The 17,601-nt window shown below is 40.9% G+C and overlaps 1 protein-coding gene across 1 annotated transcript in view; it reads right to left on the reverse strand.

The window, feature by feature from the left end:
- rhea (Talin_middle and talin-RS domain-containing protein rhea) overlaps positions 1-3,234 on the reverse strand; it is a 49,837-nt gene extending 46,603 nt beyond the window's left edge. Inside the window, exon 1 of the mRNA XM_086967925.1 lies at positions 2,488-3,234. The gene's annotated coding sequence lies outside the window, so the exon portion shown is untranslated. The remainder of the gene's footprint in view (positions 1-2,487) is intronic.
- Positions 3,235-17,601: the final 14,367 nt, after the last annotated feature.

Consider the following 17,601-nt stretch of genomic DNA (forward strand, 5'->3'; position numbering starts at 1 on the left):
TCAGTGACGGTGGCGAAATCGTGCCGATTTCCATCGTGTCCCATAGCGTGTGTTGCTATCCCTTCACTTTTACTAGTTGCTCTTTTTGTGCTAGAGGTTATATCTACTTGACGAAGCGTTTTTCACTACTCCTCAGCCCCTAGACGTTCGCGTTTGTTTTCAGTTAATCGTTGACGCGTCATAACTAGTGACATGATAAACAGCATTGAACCCAAAGCGCAACCAGTGCTGTAACCACAGGAACGAAGCTCGCTCGATGATCGTCTCAAGCCTTTGATACCGCGGAAGCCCTCATGGTTCTCTACATCATGTATGCCAAAGATATGGTTAGTCATCGTAAGTATCACGAGAATTACACGGCTATGGATAAGCGGCGTCGTGCGGTATCGATGGTTGTCGTTGTTATCTACGACGACCGGTGAGTATTCCCAACCAGTCCGAGCTAGCAGCGGCCCGTTAACATTATCCGCGCTGACCGTCGTTGTCATAGACGCTGAAGGCGATCGCGAGTGGTGGAGGCTCGAGTAACAGTCATACTACACCAGGAGGGACCCATAGTATCTGTAGAGTAATCTGTATGTTAGACCCATATCCAGCACTAGAGAACAACCAGCGACGACCAAATAAATCGACCGGGTTCTCGACCATCAGGCAGCTAGCTTCCATGAAAGGCGGCCAGCCGGCGCCCACACGCATAAACAAAGATCAACTCGCAACGGCGGTTAGTTTATCGGCGTCGCTGCCACCATTAGAGAACCGCGAGCGACGGATTGCGAATAATCACACGCGAAGCCGAGTAAGAAAAAAAGCAAACAAATGCAGAAACACAGAGGAAGAAATTGGCTGCGAGGGAGTAAAAAACAGGGCACTGCTGAAGTAAGTTAAACAAAGATAGAGGCCGGATCCCAAAGAGAAAAAAACTACGGAAAGCAAGGCCGAATTGCGCGCGACCGAAGACTAAGTGCAGCTCAACAGTCGAGGATAATGGCGAACACTGCCAGGAATAAAAGGGATACAGGGTCCTAGGTTAAAAAGCAAATCGATTTTCCCACCGAGGAACCGGAACAAACTGACTGCTATATGACGACGCACAGCTGATTTGTAGACAGAAGTAGGTTGTATCGAAGTAAACACTTGACGATATTAAATATTCTTTTCCGGCCAGGGTCTGCAAACCAAGAACCGAGATGTATTTAATCTTGCTAAGTGCAGTGATAAGCAAACGGATAAACCGAATGCTGATCTTGTTTGTTTCTTCAACGTTCTCGTACAATAAGTCTTAGCAAGTTCATCCTTCACATTCAGGTTCATATAGCCCGTCGTTGGCTTTATCTGCATATAACTATTGCTTATTCTACAATGACCACGTTCGTTCTTGATGCATATCAACTTGCCGATGTCTTCGTGCATGAATGTGTTCTGTCTGTGACGAGAGAAAAGATCGCTCGTTAGTCCTAATAATCGTCGCCACTAACTCTCTAGGATGCGGAAAGACAACTAGGTAAACATTCGAATAGAACGAAACCGAGGACGAAATGCAGCACAAGTCCCCGTAGTAGCATGAATTGTACGACCAGGCCAGCCGCTACAAAAGCGGTACCGCTTCCAGCAATGGATGGTCATGACGCTCTTTCCGGCGCCACGCACCCCATTTTAGACTTGATCTATTCTACCACTGTTGTAGGTAGTGCTGCCGCTGCGCAGCAGCGCGCCGTTGTTCAGCGACTTAAGGCCAGAACCAAGTGGAAGGACTCAGGCTACCGGCTTAGGCCGTATTGGCGGCTTGTCTATTGAATAGGCGACGTCACATAGAACTTCGTGCGCGCGGGAGAGATTATGATTTTTGATATCTCATGCTAAATATCACTCTAACGAAGTGTAACACATAACTTCAAACAATATTGAAGTGTTTAGTTTAACGATAGTTCAATAAAAAAAAAATCGTCGTTTTTGTTCGTGGTATGTTGTGTTTTTAAGTAATTCCTGACAACTTTTGAGGTTTTCGACTCGTTTCTTATGTGTCGTTTATCTGCTGAGTAAGGAAGTAAAGGGTGAGAGACTTTCACCCTGTCACGTCGAAAACACTGTTTGCGTGGGTGAACGGAGGTAGGCCAGGTAAAAGGAAGGAGATCAAGTTGGTCATCCAGCAACACGAGCTTTTGAAGGTCTGTCGACCCTGCCGAAATTGCATAGCCGCTTTGATGACTGGTAGGTCAGTGAAGACATCGGGGCATTAATTGCTTTTGCCTGAAGGCGACTGATATCTATCTCGAAAGCAGCGGAGTTCGAAAGCCCAGCTGCGCGCGCCCTTCGAAGTACCTAGGCAGGATTAAATTCAAAGCACGAGGCAGACTAGTTGAAACTCTACTTGTCATCCTTCGAATAGCTTGTTTGAGCAGACGGAAGCACACTATTGGCATACAATCATAGAAACTAAGCTTCCGGCATTTTCTCTTTCTTCAACAAATTTTTTTCTTTTTTGCCTACCTTGCCGAATCGCTAGTCGTACTCCGCAGTAGATAAAGCGTAGCACCTTCTCACGACTACTTCACTTCCACATTTCCCTTTGACAACCAGTGAAGTCACATGCAGTCTCCCGATCACTTCCTTTCACTTTGCACTATGTGTTTGTTCGTCCACACTTTCTTCAGTGTTACTGCTGCTGTTCAGCAATCGCTGCACCGGTCAGCAGAAATTTCCTTGTCACGCTCGATTTCAGTTGTGCGCTTAGACACAAGACCAAAAACTGAGCTGTAAAAAGTAAAAACATTCGACAACGAAAAACTTTCGCGGGCCCCACAGGAAGAGTGCAGCAGAAACAGAATAACTTAAAACACGATTCTAAGTAGAGCCGAACGAGAAACTGCGATAAGAACTTGTGTGAAGCAGGCTTCTTAAACACACGCACTCACTTATAGAGAGATACAGAAACACGCACTAGTTGAAATACGGTTATTTCTTTTTCTGTGCGCTGGTGTTGCTGGTGCAGGCTGCTTTTGCTGCTACAATAATTTACCGTAATGGAAATAGCAATGATGGTTCGTAATGGCGGGCCCCCAAAAGTAGTCCCTTAAACGGCTCCTAGCGCGGATCGCAAGCAAAGTTTCATACACAACACCATCGCCAGCAGTAATAATAGTGGCTCTCACACATACACAGACAGAATCGAATGAGAAGTTCAAGCTGTTTATTACTGGTGCTGCTTCCCGTTTTCTTCTCCCACTCGACATAGCCAAATAAAGACTACGAACAAACGAATGAACGTACTTTTCGAAGACCCGCCGCGACCGTGCGCAGTGATGGCGAAGGCGCTGGCCAGCGCCCTCTGGTAGCTAATGCAATGTTAACTAGTGTGCAGTGTGGAGAGGCGGAGCTAGAGTGTAGGGGGCATAGCATACCGGTCAGCAGCAAAGGGATCGTAGAAGCATTGCTAGAGAATGAGAGTTATTGAGGAATGAAGTGCAAATCCGCGATGCGACGTCGACAGCTAGTATGACTTCAACTTCCCTGTTGCATTAATGTGGAGTGGTAATAGGTCGAAGCAATACCGAGAATCTTCGGGGACCAGAAAAAAAGGCTGTCTTATGTTGCTTTTGCCAGTTTAGTTCAGACAACTATCTTGTATTGATCGGCAAAATCAGTAGCGGGTATTGGTGATCAGAAAGGTCGTGGCGAACGGAAACGCATGATACGAGATGAGGAATATATCTAGGTTGAAATTAAAGATGCATAGAATACCGTTGAAGGTGCTGAGTTTTTTTACTTAAGCCATTCCACTGAACGTGTTCGGAAGGACTAAAACATTATGCAAAAGACAGGGTTTAGTGAATGCTATGGTCAAAAAATCAAATAAGCAAATATGAAAGTTGTCCTGTTTCGTAAGCTCACAAGCCTTTTTCCCGATTGGCTTAACGTTGCATGCATCTATATTTTTATGGCCTCTTGTAATTTTTTCCACTAATAATAATCAATGTAAAAAATATGATTTTTATTATAGAAAGGCTTGGATTCTGACGCCTGGACATCTACCTACTGGCCCTATCCAACGTAATACTGCTTCTAGCATTACATAGTTGGTAGAAGAACTAAATACGTTGAAAAAGCTTTTTGGCTTTTAATAGATAGAAAAATTCATAAAAATTGTCTAATGTATAGATAGTTCGCTAAATCATCGACCACGGTTATTTTAGCTATTAGAAAGGACAATTAATAATATTAATAATAATTAACACTGTAGACGATTGTTCGTATGGCATTGTAGTATACCACGCCTCTTCGAAGCTCTGACGTGATTGAAGGAACTTCAGGAAAAGTTATTATTTCATATTAAAATACATATTTTTTGGCCTCTAAATGAATGTTCATTCGCCACCAAATATAATGTTATTTTGAAACGAGCAGGCTACATTGAAAATATCGGAATTTTGAGCAGTAAAAGGAAATTATATAATTATCTGCACACTAATAAGTTGGAGTTCACATACACACACACACTCTGATATGCATGAGACATGTTTTTCCTCATTTTTGAAAGACAAATATATCTACAATAATAGATTGTGCTACAAAATAAGACGTTTGTCTCGACTATGAACTAGTGTGATACGGACGATTTATTTTAAATGCGCTTCTCAATTGTTCTGTTGCTCACGATGAGGGTCTGTACAAATAGATGAGCCATACAGTGAAGTGCATACTTGTATGGCCTGTTTACGACCACATGAGGAATACAAAGACCAGCTTCTAATGACTTCATTTCAAAAATTGCGACCTATGGCAAGCCTGTAATGTCGCGAGTACTATTTGAACACAGGAATACTATATACTCAAAGCGAACAATTCTATAGTTCAACAGACTTATACTTCTCATAGCTGACAGGAGAGATAAATTGACAGCAAGTATATAGGCTATGAACAAAAAAACGATGCGGTTCTTATGTCGATAGAAAATTACCGCAAAAGGATGATAAACTTAGTACAGCTCTCATGAATATAACCCAATGCCTCAATTACAACAAGTAGCTTTTTTGTTCACTTCAATCAGTCAGCTGAATAAAAGAAGGACTATGCAGAAATGAGAGAACCGTTAAAGGCTAAAGATAATTGTTCTTTTATTGGCGACTACTTGGGAACCGTAATTTTCTGATAAACTTATCCTTTAATCGGTACCTTTTCTTACTCAGGTATTCTTACAAGGTATTCTATCTATAATATTCTTTTCGCAAAATATTCTAGCATAAAACTACTTAGTGACAAAATCTTTTACAAATATTGAAACGTATTTGCACTTCCTAAATGTGATTAAAGCTTAAAAAGCGGCCTCCGTAAATTATTTACAACACATATTGCCAGCAAGAGATCTTTGAACAACCCTGCCAGCTATACTTAATTAGGGTATAGCTACAGGCGTAATTTCTACTATGTGAATATAGTAAGCATAACAGTTCCACGCATAGATCTTCATTGAAATATGCAATAACACTACACGTGCGGTGTCCCTGAATGAGTCACGGTTCAACCACGTGGTAGTTATAGGTCGCCATATCCATAAAAATATCAAAAGTTAGTATGCAAGAAGTAAACAGTTACCCACAATTAGCGGTTACTCACATTATTCGCATACCTTTAGCGCTGTAGCATATCTGTATGATAAGTAAGGTTTAAAAAAAATTATATTTTTCTTGGCGACATATACAACAATACAACACTATCTGTTACTATTGTATTACTGCATAGTAGCCCTTTTTAGGCCTAAATTAAGCTCTTATTTACTCAATTACTTTTTGATCTTTCAATATTTAACATGTGATATCTGTTGTCTTTCTGTTTGTTCAAACCGCGGCGCGCCTCGTCCCAAATGAGAGACCGAGCACAATTTCGAATCTACGACGATTTTCCATGCTTTTTCCAATTATTTCTTTTTTTTTTCAGTCACTACCGCCGGGTTTGCTCGTGTTCTCACATATTCACATAAAGCTGGCGGAGAGAAGGGGTTAAAAAAAGTGATGGTGAAATGGACATCATCATCTTCGCCTCTGTGGTATACCCGTCACGGTGCCGAGTTGCAGACAGAGATACAAAGTAGGCAAGGACAAACAGTTGCCTCTCCGCTTAATTTTATTTTACGTCATGCGCTAGGGCGCGCATGTCCTCTCGCCGGATATAAAATGGACACAACGATGGTTGCGCGAACTACTTAAAAGAAAGTTTAAAAAAACACTAAACAAATGATCTTCTCTTCTGCCACCCACATACATGTTAGTACGCGCTCATACCATTACGGTGGTAGCACTGGGTATCTTCGGTTCGAGATTGTTCAATAATATTATATGTGTCGTAACTAATGGTATTCGAGTTTAATAGATGTACAGTCATTTCTTCTACAAGTCCGCTTAGAACCAAAGCCACGCTGACAATCATCATTCTTTTTACGAGATGCTGATGACAGCGCATTTCTGCCCGCGGTTAATATCGTAAGGCTTACAATTTTGCTGTCATCGTTCGCAATGGTCTTCGTGTATTTTCGCAACAACTAACCGGCCGCCAGTTGAAACTACGTTAGCAGAAGTGTCGGTTACAGCGGCGGCTACTACGGCTATATATATATATATATATATACATATATATAAACGTTTTTACTACTATATACAGCATAATAAGGAAGAACGCTGGTGGGTAGAAAGTCTTGCAAAAACAACAGTGGTTAGCTTATGGCAGCTGAAGATTCGCGAATGGGCGGTATCAGTTTTAGCGCGGTTCACCGCCATGGACTTAATATTACATATAGAGACACGTTACCCCGCCATTCTTGTCTCAATATTTTGTCTACTACAACTTCATTCTTCGTGTTCTTCGTCGGATGAATGAACGTGGAAGCACTCTACAACACAACGATAACGAGAATTATTGTTGCTATAATTTAGTCGAAGAAATTTTGTAACAATGGCAGCAGAGTATTCGTGCACGTAGTTGTAGTTCTTGTCGCAGCAAGAGTGATAACATTATGAGGTCACATTTCCTTGCCAATGTATGCTGTATCGACGGGCGACACGGCCGAAAACGCAGCGACGATGACTTCGTCGGCATTTTTTAAGTGGTCATGGTGGGTGAGTTGAGTCTGGAACGGCCACGAACAAAACGGACGAGAGGAGAACAGTCCCAAAGAAAAGACTCACAGAAACCGAAGAAATAAAAGGGGCAAATTATACCAGCTCAGGAGATACGATTATTCAGTGCATGGGCTCTGCCCTAATCACAAGTTCATCAGAAGAGAGGAGGATGTCAAGAGTAGCACGTGGCCGTGGGAACGGCGCTGGTTCAGCCCGGCCGGCGATGGCCAGAGCGTTAGCCGGTGTCAGCTACGCTGCTAAAGATGTCGAAGATATGGAAGTAGTGCGAATAATATGAGATTATAATCCGCGCGCCGGTAGAACTGCTCAACCGGTAGTCTGTTCTGATCTGGAAATATATTGATGCCCAGTAAAATTGGCTCTGAGCTTTGGTTTTATTTGACTATTTCAGCGCAAACAGAGAAAAACAAACCAAAATCGAAAAAAGCGGGAACAGAAGGAAGAACTGAGATCGGGCCTGACCCGCGCTGCCGTCGCTATTGCCGTTGTCAAAGAAGCAGCTGGCCAAGAAACTGCAGTATAGAAATAGTAAGGAGACAAGAAATGGACGATTTGCCATTGCTGCCAACAGATGCAAAATCTGAAATGGCCTAGTGTCATATATGTAATTTACTTTTAAAACATAGAAACATATTCAATGAGAAAAGAGCAACCTTAATATGTTTTCTTGACAGATCAGCTCCAACATATTATATCTAGCTATATAATAATAATAATAAAGTAATATCATATATAAGCACAAATATGTGTGCCTATATATCATATTATTTTAAGATAGCGCTTTGAGTTAAATATGTATTACGCATGGGTTATGGTTGCCAACCTCGTTGGGTTTTAGTATTTGTGTCAAGCAAAAGTCTCTAGAAAAACTGATTGACATTTTTACTTTATTTGTCGCAGAACCACTACTACATAGTCTTCCTTAGACGGGAGGCTCGTGCGTCCTTAAAATTGCTCAAATATTAATGCAGATACTGTTCCTGAACGCGTTCTCATCATTACAGACACCTATATGAAACTGTGATCTGAGTAAAATGGCAAAGGTAACCAAAACATCGTATCATCTTTTTATGGGTTTTAGTAAAAGCTTATTTGAATAGCGTTTCTGATATGCACTAACAAAACAAACGAGTCATTCGATGACGTAAGTCCTACGTTTATATACCCATCTAACATCGGCCTGTGTAGTCCGCTGTGCCCGTCCACACAGATGTCGTACCATGCGCATTTACCGATTTCTTTCCTCCTAAACGAACACAAACTGACGTCATTATGAGCGTCATTTTGACGTCGCTGCTTAGTGTGATCGTCGATTGCGGCAAGGTCCTGTGAGCGCCTGGTCATTATCAGTGGCGATACCCACATGATAAACGCAGAACGTCCAACTGACTTTTCCTTCGATAGAATCCTTGACAAGGCTTACTTCTTGCGCTTTCGCGCTTTTCTGGTACGAAGTCATGGCCAAACAGAAAAAACAAACGGGAGAAATAGCATGGAAGTACTGCAATCATATGTCGGAATCGGCTGTATGACTCTGTGTTGATAAAGCTAGTTCCTAGAGTTTGTTTGCTTAACAAACTCTGGGTCGAGCGTTTTTGTCTGATTTATGGATTTGGACATATTTACATTAGTATTCCTATAACGATATACTGTCATCATCATCATCATCATCCTGTTTAATGGTTGCTTGTTTAATAATGCATCACCTTTTCTACAGTGCTTATTATAGCCATCATGGTCGAATAGGCAAGTATTATTGAATGTTTACCTTGAATCATGCTTTTTAACAAGAACACTATTTAACTCTTAATCTGTTTGGAGAGGGAAATTGTACCATTACACTGCAGACCTTATTGAAGGGTGTGCGATGGCACTCGTAGCTATCGTCATAATGCTGTTCAATAACGGTGGTAGCGTTGCGTATCGAAACGCCGTCGGCGCCAGTGGAAACTCTAAGCCTGTATCATCGTTCTTGCCTCCTTTTTCAGCACGAGAACATTAAATTAGCTATAGAATTATGGGAATTATTTGGGCTTATGTCATAACAAGCGTTCAATCGGGACCAAATTTGGTCGTATTATGTAGACCCGTTTGCAAAAAAAGAAAAATAAACCCTAGACAAATATTTCGATCAGAAGACAGGCCAGTTAAGCAGCTACACCCCTAACAAATAACGGATAAAAGCCCCTCGAAAGGGGCGATTTTAGCAACGGACACCCTATTAAACAGCACTAGCGCTAATGAATATAGCAGGTAGCTAGCGCGATTAACTGGATAACGTTGATGGACGTTCAGAAAACCTAGATTTATGATTAGGTAAATACAAGAAAAAGCTTTGATATTAATTAAGAGGCACAGACTATGCTATACTGCTTAAGCTTCAGTCAAATAATACGTAATCGAGTCTGAAAAAAAGCATAGGCTCACCATTGGCCTGCTTGTGTGCCTTGAGATGAACGTAAGAAAGATGTGTACAAAACGCCTGGCATCAGACCTTTAGGAAACAGATCAAGTTCGATTTTTTATTGGCTTGAATTCAAAGGAAGAATCTAGGAAGTTAGCAACTAAAGGTTTCTATTTTAGAAGATACGACCGTACTCTATATAAACAAAACTCACAAGTTTTTTTGGGGAACTCATTGGAGGTAATGCTTATTACACCTTCCGATTTTGCAACCTAAATGTTACTTTCGTGTAGTTGCAATACTTAAGTCACAAAACGAAGTGAAATACCTGTATAGCCCACATCAAGATAGTTTACAAATTCTACTACGTTTTGGAATAACAGCAGTGGCACACATATGGCCTTTAAATAACGTAAGATGAATATTTTTTTTATTGAAACAACCGCCAGTGGTTTGGCTTTAGGTCACTCACTTAGGTCACTTTAGATCTACAGAAATATCATAAAAGTAAATTTTCGATCTCAAAAATCGAAATACCTTCAAAAGCTTTACCAAAGGCGAGTCCTGCATCTTACTCACAAATACGTTTCGATTTTTTTGGGGAATTACGTACGTGACGATCGTCGCATTTTCACTAGAAACCCTTCCCAAAAAATCAGGGAAGTTCTATGGTGACTTAAACGGCACAACACGTTAAGAAGTTCCATCGGGTCGAAGGAACGCATTTCTAACGACTAGCAATAGACGGTAGATGTACATTTAATTCTTTAACCGATTTCTGTTTGGCTCCTAAAATTGATAAATAAAATGCTATAGACTTTAAAATGGCGTTTAGCGAATCTAATATGCCCATAGTAAACATTTAATTTATTTTAAAATTGTTTATCCTGGAGATAGTGGATTTCTCAGTAAAGCAGTTCCAATATGGTGCCGTAGACCGCAGAATGACGATTCTTTTTTGTGTAAGTGTATGCGAAGTAGTCTAGATTTGAACTTTGGTATAGCCAGCCCCTTCGTTATTCCCTGTTGAGGCCGCCTGAAGCACTTGTTTGACGACTGTACCCAGCGTAAGACTCGAAACCTTCACAATATTAACAGGCATAAGTAGCGGCTTCTATAAACTATGGCAATACATTAAAAGGTAAACGATAACTGCACTAGTGTGTTGGATGTTTATTTGTGATTGACGTCCTGGGTGTTATTCACCGGTGCTCCCTAGATTCATTCTTAAGGTTTTTGTTCTAGCTAGGTACGAACGTCAAATAGACTGGACATATCGAAATGCCTATTTATGTTTGTAGAAAGCACCATTTCTAAAAAAATGGGGTCTCGGTCAAAATATGTGAATTATTTAATGAAAAGGAAAAGTAGAGTTGTATATAAAAGAGTTTTCAAAAGAGTTGCGAATAGTGTGCGAGGAAAGGACTAAAATGGAAAATTGAAGACTGATTAAGAAATCAGTAAGTTTAACGGCCTTAGACCTGAGTATCCGCCCCCTGTGGGGCTTCAGGTAACAATAACGTTCTCCGACTACAATGCCTACTAAATTCACCGCTTTGTGTCTGTATGTCGACACTCTATCTTTGAATATCTATTCTCTGTAATCACATATGAAACATGTACATGTAGTGCTCAATCAACGACGACTGATGTGTTCGTTACAAAAGCTTTAAGTCAATAACAGAAGGCCTAAAATAGAAACAGGCTAATCCCTATGATGCAAACCAGAAGTTTAAAACAGCGGAAAAAACTGACTTTCAGTGGTCTGGGAGAGAGAGAGGCCGTACAAGAACGTTGAGTTAGTTAACGTTTCGCCAGGAGCTGTGTTGGTTTACATTCGACGGACGATCTCCAACCTTCAAGTTATACTGCCCCTTATGCGTCAGCTTTGAACTGTTATCCGTACCTTAACAAAGGTGTACTAGTCGTCAGTGGCACCATAGTGCAGTCGAACCACAGATTAAATTACTGACGTAAGAAAAAAGATCCGTCGTATTGTCAGCTAATGCTTTAAATAATTATCAATTATGTGAGGTCGAACAGAACGGAACGGTAGTAGACTGTAGTAGAATCCAACGTTACCTTCTCGATAACATGTCCGAAGATACCAGAGGCCTCTCTGCTGATAACCACTTCTCATCAGCCTTCCTGTACAGTATGACTCCTTAGAATTGTAACGGTGAATCGTTTTCGTTCATCTATTGACATACTTAATGACTGATTGAATGCAAAAAGAAAAACGCGTTTCACTTGTGTCAATATCACGGCGTATGACGTAACCGGAAAGACATAGAGAGCTCTAACCTCTGTCTCTCCCATACAACCGTTGGTTGAACATGAAAACAACGAATTCGTTTCTAGACAATCCAGAGCATATTTTTATGCCTGTTTTCAAGCCAACGTTACCATTTCAGTAGGGCCGGTTGCGATCTGCCAAAATACTCCTGCGCGGGCTACTGTTGATCACGCGCGTGTAATACAGTTTGTTCGAGAAATTAGTCGACAGCACGATCAATATATATATATATATATAACAAAACTTGACACGTTCATCTGGATAACTGCTATTTTGAGCTAAGGAAGACAACTGTACAGTCGTAAAAGATGCCACATGTTTCATGACAGGTGGGCTTTAGCTCACGGAGGGAGCTGATTCGTTAACGCTACAAATCGTAACTCCGACAAACTTACGTAGATTTATGTAGAGCATTGGGGTGTTGTACTGGTGAGTGTCCGGACGCGCCATCTTACTAAAATCCGGATGAACGACGGCTAATAGAGTTAATTCTACATAAAATTCCATTAAAGGTTGTAGAGTCGAGATCCGGGGTTGGTGCCATTTTATGATGTGCATGCACCAGGTGCACAAAGCATGGGGTGAAACGGGCGGCTAAATTAAGCTGCTCCTAGCTTTTAGACCCCCTAGAGTTTAATATGACTTTGGCTTTCTGCTGTCGGCGTTGGTTTTCGGAGCTACCGCAAGCGGTTTTTCGTTTTTAGAAATAGGTGACGAATTTTCCACTGGCCATTTGAACTAATTTTATGCCCTGCAATTTTGTGTACTCAAGTATCGCGCGAACAGCATAGAATTGACTATCGTCAGTCTTTTCAAACAGAACATGGACGCATATCGTTACGAAAACAGCAGATATTCTATATTAGTGTGTAGTAACTAGTTAATTTAACATTAAAGGTTATTGTTCTCAATCCGTAAGATAGGCCTATTAAAGAATAACAAAGACAAAACAAATGAACAGATGATTACTAGAAGTTATAGTTCATTAAAAAAATTATAGTTATGTGATTGATTAGATATCTTAACGGAAACTTTTTCAGGAGAGATTCACGGGAGAAGTCATGATTGATCATGTTATTATGATCAGCTTAGAGAACAAGTTTATCATTAATGTGCAACAGATTGGTGGCATCTTCGGTCACGCTAACGCATCATTTTCTTTATAACGCAGGGTTATCATAAACATAACTTGATAACTTGAAGCGCAATTTCCAAACGACTCAACTACAAACGTTTTACCTGCTCAGATGAGTTTTTTTGTGACGATTTATGGACAGTTTAGCGCTGCTCTCTTGCTATCGGTATTAGAACTTCCATATGGCGATACCATGCTACGAAGTGACCTAAGTTCTCGCGCTATGAGGTGCAGCGGCTTTATTATCGAGGACGGTCATAAGAACATAACAATTCCTACCGTAGCGATGTTTGTAACGTAGTCTGACTACAAAATACAAACGAAGTTACAATAAACGAACTCAAGATAAGATAGCTAAGAAGGTTAACGTTGGTTGATTTAACGGAAGTCTAACAGGAAACCATCTATATTGCCATAGGGCTTTTGCCCGTAGGCCTAAAGGAGTTCATCACGTTGAAGCTATTCGTGTACGGACTAATATTTCTATATCTCGCCTGGCCATCTTGAGAGTCCAATGGAAGTTGATAAACTGAATAGATAAGGCGAACATAGGTATAACCATGCTGAACTATGGTTTCCTGACAATATAGTTTCCATACTACACTGTAATCGTATTTGTAAAATGGACCAGTAACAGATGAAAAAAAAAACAGATAGTACTCGAATGGTACGAAATAGCAGATATTGTATATTGTTGGCCATGCAAAAAGTAACTGAGTAGCTTCACCTTGTCATAGCATCTTGACGCGGTCGACCTAAATCAACCTTTGTCCCCAGATAGTAACAACTACACTTTCGAGCAATATCCATATAGGTATATATATACGAAATGTATGTAATATTAAATCCATAATAAATTCTTTTCAATGAAGTTCTATAGGGTCGGTAACGTATAGTATCGTAGATTTGTTAAATGAGTTCGGTGCCGCTACCATTGCAGAATATATTGAAGCAACTATCTCGGATCTTACGACAAAAAGGGTTATGATATCGGGCGGGCAGTTGGTCGGTCGTTAACAAAATGGGCCCAACACCACGATCGTTGAGCTCTGACAAAGTTCCACAGATGAGTCGGGATAGAGACAACTGCAAATAGACCTTGGGCATAAATGGGCACAGCTGTAGCTAACTAAATTAATTCTTCGTAACTTACAGGCCGTTGGGGCCGCTGCTTAATCCTTACAAAGGTAATCGGCAAGCAAGCGATAATAGACTATCAGGCTGAAAGCTAAACAAGTATTGTCTTTTGTGTAGCCTTCAAGGCTATTCTGTTAGAACGTCTAATAGAAGGAAACCATGAATGGCCATTTCGACAATAGCATAAAGTTCGCCTGAAAATCGTAGCTGGTAATATAGTCAATAAATCGGTAGTAACTTTCACTTCGACGAACCTGGACTCGCCACCTGACGAAAACAACCTATGTATAGGTTACTGCGTTTATTTTCCATTTGCTTGGGAAAAATAATATGTCCTTCAGCGGTCACTGCGCAGATCAAGTGAGTTTTCTTTAACAGCTCTAATCGAGGAAGCGAATGGAAATGAAACCGTTGGATTTGGACCGTGGTCGGGCCGGGTTTCAGGATACTAGTATGACCGATGTGTTGATTTTGAAGACAGCGTTCGCTAAAGGTAACAGCCCTGTATGAAGGAAACGTAGGAAAACGATCCAGCGTAGTAACCTTACACTGACAGTTTTGTAGTATACAATAACAGGACATCTTGGCAATATTTTTTGCTGTCCTAAATTATGTTTTTGTTCTTTTACGATAAACGTCTTCGTCTTTGTCTTTGTCTGTCATCTGAAGAAGGCGCGTGTATTTCACAGCAAAAAGACGAATGTCCTGTTTTCATGTGAGAGACAGGCCCCTGGACCTTTGTGGTTTGCAAAACGGTTTGTTTAGTTGAATCGTTTTGCTACGCTTGATTAATACGACTTACACATTTTAGTTAATATATTTGACTTTGTCAAACTAGCTAGGTACTTATTTTAGCTCGACGGAATTCGAAAAAGCCCAGTCTATAATGATAGGTGAATTGGAGAAATGGAGATTGTCGCTTTACCCAACTCCACGAATTGGAGTTCCAGTAGGAGTACTTGACTTGGCCAGCTTTGATCGCAATGATTGTAGGGACACGTGCTTCTGTGGTTCGAAGGTCTCCGTTTCCCGGACGATATAGCAATATTCACCAAGAAATTGGTAAGTATGAACGTCACATTTAAGAGGCTGCTTCTCGGAGCCCTGTTCACCATGAGCCTTCAGAAGCCGACAAAGCCATCCAAGCTGATCTTGCCTCGGTCTTTCGCTTCCTAACGCAAGCCCGTTAGTGCCAACGTACGTCTTGCTTCGCACGCTGTATTTGATGCGGCGGATTGTCTCGGCCCATATTAGTGCAGATCTAAATGACTCCCCATCTTGGACACTTACACTTTGGCTCTAAGCAAGAACGAGCTCCCGCCGTGCTTATCACTGTCCGTTATTGTGAGCTCTCAATTTAAATGAAAGATACGTCACTACGCCTAACTGGCAGCAATAAACGCTCTTGGCTGCCAACGTACTCATCTGTGGTAATCAATTTCTTAGGGGGATGAGTTTTCCTCGAGGCAACCACGCTTGTTTGACCGCGATTGAGCAAACCGTTATAGGGGACTGTGCTCGGTGGAGGACCCCCCTCCCCCGACAACGTACTGTTTGATAGCTCGAAATGTCCTGTCAGGTGCACGCCAGATTGCGCAGTTACACATGCGAATTCCTAAAAATATCCAAGCTAAGGGCAGAACAAAAAATCAGCGTAGGAGCGAGTAACTTTTAATTGATATAATTTAACCTGTACATTTCTTTTGTATATTTATAATATTATGTTACGGGCCTAAAGCGTATTTTCGAACAAACAGAAAGTCCATCGAAGTTGATAAGAAGAAGAAGAAGAAAAAAGAGAACTTAAGGAGAATATGGCCAGACCTTCGCATCCGATAGATAATCTACTATATAAGGAGGCGGTTGAGCCGTTAGCCATTGTATATATAAAACGTTTTGATTATCTTTCAATCAGTATTATGGATACATGGAAACACATCGACTGTTTTGAAAAATGCCTACTTCGCCAATTTTTAACAGGATGAAGCAGGTGTGCGACGAGCATATTGGAAACGTCGGAACATGCTATACATAAAGCAAGCTTAGGAAAGACATCCGAAAAATTCTTGAGTAACGCTAAATGTCGTTTACGGCACACAAAACAAAAACAGTGTACCCATGAAATGGAACTGTTTGTTTTTGCGAAATAGTAATCGTTGAAGATGGAAGAACATGTGAGAAACTAGTATACAAGTGATTATAGGTACTTCATGTTGTGATTAAACAACGACAAGCCCGAAATAAGTTATTCAAACTGTGACTGAAATTGCATGTAATGCGCATATATGATTTGATGAAGCGTCTTACGAGTTTACGAATAATAATAATAATAACAACTCCTTACGGGTTCATATTAGTTCGATTAGATTTTGTACTCTCTAGTCAATGCAAGACTGGATCCAGAAACCCCGATTCGCTGTCCTTCCCAGATTCTGGGTTCCTGTAAATTTGAAGAAGCAAGAACTGGCGCGCCTGTGAAATAATTTGTTGTCTTTGTTGCCCGAAATAAACGAATTTGATTGCCGACTATGCACAACTCGTTCAATGATACTACTTGCAGGCTTTTTCCTGCTTAAGCATTGATATTTGTTTGGTCCGAAATTATAGCCATAACGAACGATGGATTAAACACACCAATCCTACATTTTTTTTTTTGCTGCTTATTTTGATCACGCATGCCCAGTACCGTTCGCGTACGAATCAATACGATCGGACGATCGGCAGTGTGATCGATACGTTGACTGAAAAAAGCAAGATCTAGGTCTTTCTGCTGTCCAGGCGTTAGACGCGAACTCGAACCTTTCAAACGAAGCGGGTCGACACAGGGTATAGAGCGTCATAGAATAATATGACTAAGTTTCGGCTTTGATTAGCTTTATATGGTTTGTGAAGAAACACAGAATGGTAAACAGTAAGCAATAAGTTAAAAAAAAAATCGATGTTTTACTCAAATCCACCAGCTAATATAGTCGCAACGATCAGTAGCAAGCATAAATAAATGAAGCTTTGACGAAGATCTATCTAGCGTAGGAGAACTGGTAACAACGGCTTTTAGTTCCCCATTCTCGCTATTCGGCGCTCATGCGCGAAAGTCAAATAGTCTTCATCGTTATGTAATTGCACCGGGCCCCGATGGAGCCGAACATCGGATCAACATAATCCACATAGGACGTCTCACGGATCAATTTGTAATTTAATTAAAGACTTTATTCAGCCTTACCTGTTCTTTGCAGATAATAACAGTTTGAGTATTTGCATGGTATAATTTATGCCGAAAACATCGTTACTGTCTTTTCTTTTTTACGATAGTGCTGTTATTAACAATGCAGTACGTGGTCAGCTTCCTGAACGATAGACGGAGACAACTAATGGCTTGTACCATGCAATCTGGACCCCATACACAGGTCACCTTGGGACATTTTTTGCGTCTATATTAAATTGTAGTTTATAACAATGAATTTTTTGTGATACCTAACCTCTGCTTAAAAACAGTGCAACA

Source organism: Varroa jacobsoni, unplaced genomic scaffold (genome assembly GCF_002532875.2).
Source record: "Varroa jacobsoni isolate VJ856 unplaced genomic scaffold, vjacob_1.0 scaffold_338, whole genome shotgun sequence".
Lineage (NCBI taxonomy): Eukaryota > Metazoa > Arthropoda > Arachnida > Mesostigmata > Varroidae > Varroa > Varroa jacobsoni.